General features: G+C 35.4%; 1 protein-coding gene across 4 annotated transcripts in view; it reads left to right on the top strand.

Annotated features, from left to right (window-relative positions):
• LOC123537897 (uncharacterized) overlaps window positions 1-12,094 on the top strand; it is a 48,335-nt gene extending 36,241 nt beyond the window's left edge. For 2 of the 4 annotated variants that reach the window (XM_053530321.1, XM_053530322.1), the window contains exons 5-7: window positions 8,128-8,315; window positions 11,169-11,355; window positions 11,923-12,094. The gene's annotated coding sequence lies outside the window, so the exon portion shown is untranslated. Of the gene's footprint in view, window positions 1-2,829; window positions 2,962-4,762; window positions 4,822-8,127; window positions 8,316-11,168; window positions 11,356-11,922 lie in introns of those variants that run through there. The other 2 variants (XM_053530324.1, XM_053530323.1) reach the window with 2 other exon arrangements.

Below are 12,094 nucleotides of genomic sequence, written 5' to 3'. Positions count from 1 at the left end.
TCCCATGGCGCGGCTCATGTGAGGAAGTCATCTAGCTGACTTCCATAGGTAGGTGGTTCTACCCTGGTGTGGGCGTATGCCTGAAGCAATGTGGTGTCTTTACCATTAAAGTCTAGACAAATTGCCGTATGACCTAAATTATGATAGAGTGGCTTGAAAACCAATTAAAATTTGCAAATAACAAAAATAGTAATGCATGTGAAGAAAATGCCTCTTCTGGCCTGATAATTTAATAACTTTAAAAATGTAAGTGTAATATGCTAAATAAGAAACTTTTTCTGCATGAGAAGTTCTTCTTAGTAGTGGAAAACTGGCATGTTCTCGGTGACGATTTGATAAAATACTTTGTGTCTGAAATCCTTCATCATGTGTGAAAGTTTGCAGTTACTTGCGGAGAATTGTACTGGTACAGAATCCAGGAACACCGGTTAGGTTAACAGCTCGCTGTTACATAACTGAAATACTGTTGAAAAAAGACAGAACAAAACCCAGAACAAACAAAGAAAAACTATGATTTCTTTGTTTAAGCCATAAAATGTAATATCCACTGTATCCTTTTATAGATGTCCACCCAGTGGCATATTAAAATGAGCTGTGCCATTGGAAAACCAACATAGTGGGCATCCATGCTGTTCGCTTTTAAAGCCTATTGGAATTAGAGAAACTGTTAGCGAACAGCATGGATCCTGACCAGACTGCGTGGATGCACAGGCTGGTCTGGATCCATGCTGGTCGCAAACCCACTATGTTGGTTTTCTAATGGCATGACTCATTAATGTTCTTTTAATGTCAAGGTATGCAGATTCTGAAGTCTTGATAATAAACAGGTTGGAAAACAGGAAGTCCAAAAAATAGGCCTGTGAAAATAGTATCAGAAACTTAGCAGGTGTAACAGCCCAGTTTTTCCTCTCAATTTACTGGGTTGCAAAATAGACAGAATATTGTCAAAGACTGGCCATAAAATAGAGATAGTACCTAAAATTTCAAATTATGAAAAACAATTAAAAAAATTAACGTTGATTGCTTATATATATAATTTAAGACCAAATGTAAAACTTAAGTCTTGATCTGATCATTTTCAAGCATGTTACTGATGGTTTTCTGAAACTTCTTATTTAATTACTCACTCTTGTACATAGTCCTACCTGTCTAGCCATTGATAAATATCTTATCCCCGATAATTATTATAACTGGATTATTGCAGAAAAAACATTTTAATGCAAAAGAATTGTCAAATACATGCATATTGTATGATATCACAAATGTTTAAAGACTGATAAAATAAATTCAGATCCACTATTTAACAAAATTGTTCAAATTATGCCCCTGGGATGAAAAGAGGCCTTGGGGGTCACTTGTTATGAGATATATAAGAATAAGTACTTCAGAAATTATCAGGTCATATTTCCTACACTGTTTAATCATAATTACCTGATGACCCCAAGCGATTAGAGGTCACTTGACTGTTACCTTGACCTACTGACCTACTTTCTTGTATTTTTTAGATACAACTTTGAAATTTTGATGACATTTACAGTTTTGTACACCAATCTTAAAACTGACTTTCAGTGACCATGAATGTGACCTACTGACCTACTTTCTAATATTTTAGCATCAGTTTGTCATTTTAAACATGTGGGTCATATTACTCGGGTAAGCGATTCAGGGTCATCATGACCCTCTTGTTTATAACATGGCAGTAATATAACATAAGGGGAATATAATGGATGAATTTTTTGCAGGAAAGATTTGAAATCATTGAAAAATTTGTTTGCATTGAAAAATTTGCTCGAGTTCAGTGACATAAAATTTTTCCAGGAAAGATTTGTTAGAGTTTCGTGCATAAAGAAAAAAAATTTGAGTTAAGTTACATAAAATTTCTATGAGCAAAAAACCTGCTTACATTGGTTTAATGCAAAAGATGTAAAATTCAGTGGTACTACATGAATTAATGCAACAGTGTAATCCACAAAGAGTTGTTCCCCTTGAATGAGGATGAATTTACAGTATTTGTCCCTGTGAAAGGCATCCAATTCCTACTACTAATGCCTTATTGAAACTACACAGAAATACAGTAGTCTTTCATCACTGAGTGAGAAGACTTTCATAGAATTTTGAAGATGATTTAAAACATAGCTGAGCCACACCATGAGAAAACCAACATAGTGACTTTGCGACCAGCATTGATTCAGACCAGCCTGTGCATCCGCGCAGTCTGTTCAGGATCCATGCTGTTCGCTAACAGTTTCTCTAATTGCAGTAGGCTTTGAAAGGGAACAGTATGGATCCTGACCAGACTGCGCGGATGCGGTCTGGATCCATACTGGTCGCAAAGCCACTATGTTAGTTTTCTCATGGCGCGGCTCAGGTTATTCCATAACTTACCTGCTTAATGGCTGCATTGATAAAGTAAAAAAAAATAAAGTTTAAATCCTTGGGCATGCTAAATGTGCTGTTACAGAGATCTATGAAAATTCTCATTTCCAGAACCTTTTCAAAGAAACTATTTTAACTCTTAGTCTGCTGACAGCAAATGATACTGCCTGTGCGCCCAGTACAGACCAAGATCAGCTTGCACATCCATACAGTCTGATCATGGTCTGCACTGTCCGCTATTCAGTCAGTATCTTTTTTGTAAGCACTTCAGTCAGTATCTTTTGTAAGCGTCCCTATAACAGTTAATGATACTGTCCAAATTGAAAAATGGACAAGTTCATTATAGAAATCTAGCAGGGTAAGGGTTAATATTCTGTCAAAAACAAAATGTTTTACTCCATTACAAACTTTGTATAATACATATGATTTAAAATTTACAAATTTACATTATAGAGACTGAAGTGATATAGTATGAAGGTTGAGGAGTTGACGGGGGCTCTCAGGTGACCAAGGAACAGATAAATGCCACACAGATCGTGTGCACGCCGGAGAAGTGGGATATCATCTCTAGGAAAGGAGGGGAGAGAACTGTCAGATTAATGATCTTTGTAAGTTTCCATGGTAACCAAATAATGTATCTCTATCATTGAAGTGGACAGATTTTTAAATCATCTGTATGTTCTGTCATGTAACTCTTATTATTTTATCAACAGTACGTTGTTTAGACATACATGGCTGAATATTATGCTTCCATGACGTTTGGTCAAAAGACACTTTGTCTAATTAAAATTTGGTCTACATGATAATTTTGTTTACTGTGACACAAGGGCGACCATGTTAATTAGTCTAAATAATTATTTCTTCGAAAAATGGTCAAAATATGGTCAAAAATAGACACAACAATGTGTCATACTACTTTCACTTTAATTGAGCTGTAGGCTTATCACTACCAAATCCAATGTGAGCCTCTGCAGGTCTAGTCACAAGTAGTCCAAATATAAATAGTGCTAATCTTTTTTCCTTTCCTAGTGCCTTTTCAGCAACGTACAGTAGGAAAATCCATTGAAACTTGCTTTTTTTCTTCCCCTTGAACTTAGAAAAAAAAATCTGGCTTCATTGTCATGGTAATCGAAACTAATAAAACTACTCGAAAAAACAGTTCTATTTCACTCAAAAACATAATATACTCACCTAAAGCAAATCTTAACACGAGTCGAAATGGGTGAACAAATACAAGCTTTAAAGGTCCAATACTAAGGAAAGTGAACATTTTAATTTCTTTTAAAAAGCACAGAAACTATTTCATTTTATTGGAAAATGAAAGTTGGTATGTAAAAATTCGAAATAAATCGCAGTATATGTACAATTATTTTTCTATGAAGTATGAAGAAAGTTAAAAAGACCTGGGGGGTCATTCTGTTGATTCATTGAAATTTCAACATAATACACATACATTTCTTTGAGTTCCAAAGACCTTCTGTAAATTTTGACCTGCCAATCTTCATTATTTAGTGTCTTGCAGAAGTCTATGCACTGGCTATGAAAAAAATTGCCAACTCACTTTCCCTTAGTAATGGACCTTTAATAAATCGGACTTCATTATATGGTAAACAAAATTGATCTGTAACATTTAGACAAATCTGATATTCTTTTGGACAGAAAAAAGAAATCAACGAAATGTTGCATCTATAAAGAAGGAAAAGACCAATTGTCTTAGGAGACCAGCTGACGTATTTGACCATTAGGCAAAATTTTAATTAGACTAGTTGTTGTTCAACCAAACATTGTGCACTGGAATATTATATCATGAGAAATAAACGTTAGATGGAGTTTTTCACGTTTTGTTATGTAGTTTTCGTCAGATTTCAGTAGCTGCAAAAATATGTAGGTCTTATAAAATACTACTACGATTTCTTGCAGTGAGAAATACAGTGGGAAGCATTGTTGGAAAACGATGGCTTTCTTTTGTCTGATATTCATTGTAACATTCATGGATTTCTTTGTTTTTCAGTAGATGAAATTAAATCCACTCAAACAAATAATGGTCACATTGATCCTATCCATAAAATTTTAAAGCTACCTAGCAGTGTTTCAGAAATTAGTTGTATTGGTCAAAACAAGCAATTTTTGTAACTGTACTTGATTAACCCTTAGCTTGCTAAATTTCTATAATGAACTGGTCCATCTTTCAGTTTGGACAATACCATTAACTGTTAAAAGAGATGTTTACCAAAAAGATACTGACTGAATGGCGAACAGTGCAGACCATGATCAGACTGCACAGATGTGCAGGCTGATCTTTCTCTGCACTGGTCTCAAAGTCGGAACAACTTGCTGCCAGCAGGCTTAAGGTTTAATGATAATTGAATACCAACTTTTGTTTCAGGATGAGGTTCATTTATTGTCTGATGAAGGAGGACCAGTTTTAGAATCTCTTATTGACAGGTATCTTACTCCAACTGGTAACACTGATTATTCTATAAATGAAGTGGCAAAATAGAATTCAGGTGCTGCAAATGATTACATGTTCGAGATTCATGTAAAAAGTGCTACTGATAAGCATTATATATGGCAGACTTCTAAGCAGAAAGTTTATAAAAAAGCTGAAAATTTGCAGAAATTTTTAAGAAAATATCTCATTAAAAAAAATGAATGAATTTTAAAACTTAATTGTAAATGTTAACCTTTCAGAAACGGAAACTACACAAGAAGATGTGCAACTTGTTGGTCGCAGTGCCACACTACCAAACTACAAGGATGTAGCGACCTTCCTGCGCTCGGAACCCTCTGGAGGTCTGCTCTTTTCCGACACCAGTTTCCGACCTGTACCACTAGAACAACAGTTTGTCAATATAACAGTGTGGAAACCGGTGAAGAGGTTCGAGATAATGAATGAGATTGTATATGAAAAGGGTATGGTGCATGCAGGCAATAATCAGGTAATAATACAGTGTTTTTGTATCCCCTACAACGAAGTGTAAGGGGGGGTATACTGGTTTCAGGTTGTCTGTCCATAGACACAATCTTGTGTGCACCATCTCTCCTCATCCCCTTGACAAAATTTAGTGAAACTTCACACAAGTGACAACAGTAGTTGTGCATGGGGCATGTTAGGTTCTTTCAACAACAATATTGCAGAGTTATGGGACTTTGTTTCTTGTTAACCCTTTCCCACATGGATACGTTTATCACAGTATCTATCGATTACCAAACAGAAACGTATTGACCCGTGTCTATCGGTTCCCCGATAGAAACGTATTATACCGATTAACGGCCATTTGAACACAATCGTTTTATCCCGTGTCTTATAATCAATCGCTTTATTTTCGTTTTTTTCCTAAAGAAACAAATTCCGGATGTTTACTAACTCAAAATATGGGATTTTGTCATCATTATTTACGTAAAAGATCATGTGGTTACTATTTAAATTTATCGAGTACTTTGCAAAGAAAGACACCGGGGTTTTTTCCTACATGTGCACGACGCTACGTCATGGAAAATTACTGAGAAACTGCTTGCAACTAGCCGTTAATAACAACCATTTAACATCAAAGTATTTTTAAATGTGTTAGGTCATAAAGGTCACGCGTGATACATGCAGATTTCCCCTAAACAACAATTTGTGTATACGATGGCTTGGAATTTATGGCCTTACATAACGGGAAGTGTTAATCAAAACAGACGGACCGCGGCTTTCAAATATTTTATGACACCCCAAGAGTTAATTGCTGCGGAAGTCACCCGTGATGTACCGACGTTTGATCATCAAAATATTACGTAATATTATCTTAAAAATATTTAATTTTTAGCACAAGAATAAATATAATATATAAATACTTACCGATTCCGATTCGGAAGATAAGTCTATTAACTATAAATCAAACTTTCAAAAATCAAAATGAAATTGTATATGAATTTCAATGTGAAAGTAATCCAAAACAGAATTTTATGCCTAAAAATATATATTTCCGTACTTTAACACTTTATATCTTCGAAACTCAAAGAGAAACTACAATAAATTTTGTTTTTTGTTTTTTGTTTTGGGTTTAACGCCGTTTTTCAACAGTATTTCAGTCATGTAACGGCGGGCAGTTAACCTAACCAGTGTTCCTGGATTCTGTACCAGTACAAACCTGTTCTCCGCAAGTAACTGCCAACTTCCCCACATGAATTATCAGAGGTGGAGGACTAATGATTTCAGACACAATGTCGTTTATCAAATAGTCACGGAGAACATGCGCCCCGCCCGAGGATCGAACTTGCGACCCCGCGATCCGTAGACCAACGCTCTTACCTACTGAGCTAAGCGGGCGGGCTAATAAATTTTGTATCATCGGAAAGAGAATTTAAATTGCTATAAACTTTATATTAACAAAAATAATGTCAAACTTACAGAAAATATTAAAATAATGACATTTTTAACATGTGTGTGTGTAATCACAAAATAATGCCAACACCTCTGTTCAGATAAGACAGTCACCTTTATCAGCCATATACCGATTATTGATTATTGATTATCACTTATCAGTGTTATGTAAAAGAGGTTACTTTGGCTTCTGTTCTGTGTGGTAAAGGGTTATCATACTATGTACATACAGTCTGCATATGCAATCTTGTGCGCGCCTAATCTTCCGAACCCTTGCAACTTCATACAAGTGATCAGTACCAACCCTAGTTGTGCATGGTGCATGTTATGTTCCTTTAGATAAATATTCTTCATAGTTATGGGACTTTGTTTTTTGTTACTATAGTGTATACATACAGTCGATATTAGGACTTGGACAATTACTCGGTTAATCGGATCTGATTCGTTTACTAGGTGAAATCGGTTTCAGTTTTGCAAAACCGCTAATCACTCACAAACAATAAACATCACAAGTTTTACTTTATCTTTATATATTTCTTTGACTAGCACTTAGAACCGCAGTATATTTGCGCTAAAACACATAAAACATAGTAAATAGTCTCGCGGATTTACCTGTCGTGATATGTGTAAAATAAAATTTACCAAAATATGACTTATTAATTATCACATTGTTTGCAAAGGATAAAGTTCGTAAGTTCCTGATGTAATCAGCTGCTGGACGTACCTTGATACCTTCGTCAGAAAAGAAAACAGCATTTTCAATATGGTGGCCGATTAACCGGTTCGATTCGATTTCATACAAAAGATTAACCGGTTTTAAAATTTTGAAATCGTCCCAGCCCTAGATAGACACATACAGTCCACATAACTATGCAACCTTGTGTGCATCAAATTGCAATGTACTGTGTCAGTGCATGTGAGGGGTACATTCATCACCTTTAGTGATATCTCTAGTTGGGGCAATTTTAGGGGCCCAATTATGATCTCATTCCCTTCTCCAAAAAGTATGTTTTCCCCCATTAATTGTATTGAGATGGAAAAAATTATGCAGATCATTTGTTTTAGTGTACACTGATAAGAAGTTTAGAGAATTAGTTACATTAAAAAGTGGCTTCTTACAGCCTCTTGAGTTGAAAAGCAAATTCAAAAATATGATTTTTCAGCCCGCACTGACTTGAAAAAAACAACAACATTTTTCCAGAATCATTAACTTCAGACATTTACCAAGATTTTGGTATATAACATCCTTTGTAATACTTTTGTGTGACCACCTACCCCTTGAAATAGGCCTCTTTTTTGGCTACAGTCATCCTACTATATGCTATGTTTATTCACTTATTATGTCCTAATTAAATTCTCAGGTGTTGGTATTTGTACACTTGCAGGAGGAGACAGGGAAGACAGCTAGAGCAATACGAGACACATGTCTTGAGAAAGATACCTTCGGACTCTTCTTTAAGGAAGGCTCTGTGTCAACAGAAGTATTATGTAGTGAATGGGAACATGTGAAAAACTAGGGGCTAAAAGACCTTCCTCCTCACAGCTTTGCTATACATCATGCTGGCATGAATAAGTATGTATCTCAATTACCATTTGTTGTCCATCTTTTATGGTTTCTTGCATCATTTCTGCACAACTTTTCTTGCCCACCAGACTGGAATTTCCAGTGGCATCCCCCATGCCAGATGACTCTCATGCTGTAATGACAACTAGTGATTCATGCATTGATTATATACTGTTTATGTAAGATACAAAAAAAATCAAAGCCCGCCAGCTTAGCTCAGTAGGTAGAGCGTTGGTCTACGGATCGCGGGATCGTGAGTTCGATCCTCGGGCGGGGCGTATGTTCTCCGTGACTATTTGATAAACGACATAATGTGTCTGAAATCATTGTGAACGAGTAAAATGGTAAAATCTGAAATTGAATAGGAGTAATTTTACTGCTGAAAATTTGTAAATGTGGAAAAAAAAACACAACAGAAATCAGTTTTTAGCTCGACTATTCAAAGAATAGTCTAGCTATTCTACTCACCCTGGCGTTGGCGTCGGCGTCACACCTTGGTTAAGTTTTTGCATGCAAGTACATACAGCTATCATTTAAAGGCATATAGCTTTGAAACTTATTTTTTCTTTTTCTAGGTCAATTACCAACCTCACTGGGTCAAGTTCCATAACTCCAACATGTATTTTGAGCAAATTATGCCCCCTTTTGGACTTAGAAAATTCTGGTTAAAGTTTACATGCAAGTTACTATCTCCAAAACTAATGCAGATATTGAATTGAAACTTCACATGTGTCTTCGGGGTTATAAAACTAGTTGATAGCACTAAGTCCCATAACTCTGACCTTCATTTTGGCCAAATTATGCCCCCTTTTGGACTTAGAAAATTCTGGTTAAAGTTTTGCCTGCAAGTACATACAGCTATTACTAAAAGGCATATAGATTTGAAACTCATTTTTTCTTTTTCTAGATCAATTACCTACCTCACTGGGTCAAGTTCCATAACTCTGACATGTATTTTGGCCAAATTATGCCCCCTTTTGGACTTAGAAAATTCTGGTTCAAGTTTTGCGTGCAAGTACATACAGCTATTGCTAAAAGGCATATAGATTTGAAACTTATTTTTTCTTTTCCTAGATCAATTACCTACCTCACTGGGTCAAGTCCCATAACTCTGACATGTATTTTGGCCAAATTATGCCCCCTTTTGGACTTAGAAAATTCTGGTTAAAGTTTTACATGCAAGTTACTATCTCCAAAACTAATGCAGATATTAAATTGAAACTCCACATGTGTCTTCGGGGTTATAAAACTAGTTGATAGAATCGAGTCTCATAACTCAGACATGTATTTTGGGCAAATTATGCCCCCTTTTGGACTTAGAAAATCCTGGTTAAAGTTTTCCGTGCAAGTACATACAGCTATTATCAAAAGGCATATAGTTTTGAAACTTACTTATTCTTTTTCTAGGTCAATTACCAACCTCACTGGGTCAAGTTCCATAACTCTTAACATGTATTTTGAGCAAATTATGCCCCCTTTTTGACTTAGAAAATTCTGGTTAAAGTTTACATGCAAGTTACTATCTCCAAAACTAATGCAGATATTGAATTGAAACTTAACATGTTTCTTCGGGGTTTTAAAACTAGTTGATAGCATCAAGTCCCATAACTCTGATATGCATTTTGGTCAAATTATGTCCCCTTTCGAACTTAGAACTCTTTTGATATTTAAAGTTTTGGGTAATAATTTCCTGCTTCTGTGACAGTATTTCGAATAGTCGAGCTTGGCTGTCTTACGGACAGCTCTTGTATAACATACTTCTTAGGTGTAACACCCATATATTTGTTTGCAGTTCAATTTTAGTTCATAACTTTATCATGACATCACCGTACATCAGGGGTCCTAACTGACCAATCAGAGAGCTGCATTTTAGAGTACCTACCAGTTTCCACTTGGGTTTAACGAAGTGTATTTACAATGAACATATAGTTCCTTTAGAAATAAATATAGATACACTTTTAGAAATCAAGATTTTTCATTGCATATGCCCCAGATCATGATACAACAAACAACAAAATTTTTAAGTTTCATTGGAATCTTATATGGATTTAATACCTTTATTTTAGTTTAAAGTTTGAGATTTTACACAGAGAGTTCATGATAAAGTCCGAGTAAAATGTAATCATTACCCAAGTGAAATAAGTATCATTCCGCAATGTTAAAATTATGAATTCAGCATTCAAGTTTTTGATTCTTTTTCTCCCTTGGCTTGCTTTAGCTTCACACTCACTACCGAATCCAGTAGAATTATATTCAATATCCCTAATATAACTGTTTTGGGGATAATTTTTTGTTGGTTTAAAGAATGTGTAGAGTGTTTGTTCACTTTTTACATTCTAAGAAAGAGACATTTTTGTTGTTTACTCCACACCGGAAGTTGATATTTTAAATGGACACCGCTTTAAAATACACTACCATCAATATAATAATTCACAACTGTTTAATTTACACGCACTGAGTGTATAATATTATAGTTAAACCTAGGTTTATAGAGTACCATTCAATGCATGTGTATGTTCATTGTTGGAGAATTAATGCTGACCGTGCTCTGTTACGTTAAGCATCCAGACGATTCAGGTTTTGTTTATGCTAGTAAAAAGTTGTGTATGTTTCTGTAATTTCATATACATATTTATACGCTTAAAAATTATCAGACATGCATATATGCATTATTTCAAAGCGTAATTATCTGGAGCCCTGCACTGAATAATCCTGGATTTTACTGAGCAATCTAGAGATAGTCTGTACAGTTCTGTCTGCTACAGATAAGGTTGATTACAGTTCTAAGCTTTTTAGGTATCAGAACCGGTGACAAATTTTTACCCAGTTTTAAGTGGTATATACATGTATTTGTGTTTGTAGATGTTGGGACATGCCGGAAGACCTCGTTGAGGGTATAATGTTGACCAATCAGAGTGAGTTACAGTACTACCTGTCATTGATGAATCAATTAAAGAGGCGGTTTATTTGCAAAATGGCTGGCAATTTGAATGCAGATGTTGTCCTTGGAACAGTGCATTCTAGTAAAAAAAAGCAGTAGATTGGTTAGGTAAGTCGTGTGACTTTTCATACAATGTTTTGCAGAAATCCGCTGAAATTAATTAAGTACCTTTGACCTAATAATATTGATGTACATGTAATTTCTGAACTTGGTATCAGTCTGAGAGAGGTTGTGATGTCATGTATTTTAAGCATGATGGTATATAAGTGATTTTCTTAAGGAGGTCTAAAATATATATTTCAGAACTTTAATAAGTATGGTCAAGGAATTTAAAAGAAATCAAATTAAGAAGTTTAAGCAAAGTCTGTTTGTTTGTTTTGGGTTGAACGCCATTTTTTAATAGTCATGGAGAACATACACCCGGCCGGGTGATCGAACTCGCGACTGTGATCTGTAGACCAATGCTGTCACTACTGAGATATGTGGACGTGCTCAATTAATATATAGTCAGACAGTCAGTGACTTATTTGACTTATTTTTGAGATTAGTAAACAGTTTTTTTACACATTCCCAGTATCCAGATACATACTCGAGTCTTGGCCTGTCTGTAGTAGTTATCCTCTGTTCAAGGCTAAAACTATATGACAATATATTTTTGCCTTTTTATGATTTAAGGCTACACATATTTGCATATCCATATGATACGTCACCCAATACTGTAATGTGTAAGCCATGGACCAGATCAAGGATGATCCGTTGTTACATCAGCGACGTAAAGATCTCGTTCATTCAGCAGCTTGTCATCTTGACAGACATAACTTCATCAAATATGACCAAAAACCTGGCA

This window comes from Mercenaria mercenaria, chromosome 18 (genome assembly GCF_021730395.1).
Source record: "Mercenaria mercenaria strain notata chromosome 18, MADL_Memer_1, whole genome shotgun sequence".
In the NCBI taxonomy this organism is placed as follows: domain Eukaryota; kingdom Metazoa; phylum Mollusca; class Bivalvia; order Venerida; family Veneridae; genus Mercenaria; species Mercenaria mercenaria.
The sequence above is the reverse complement of the archived record's forward strand: the minus strand, read 5'-3'. Positions and strand labels throughout refer to the sequence as shown.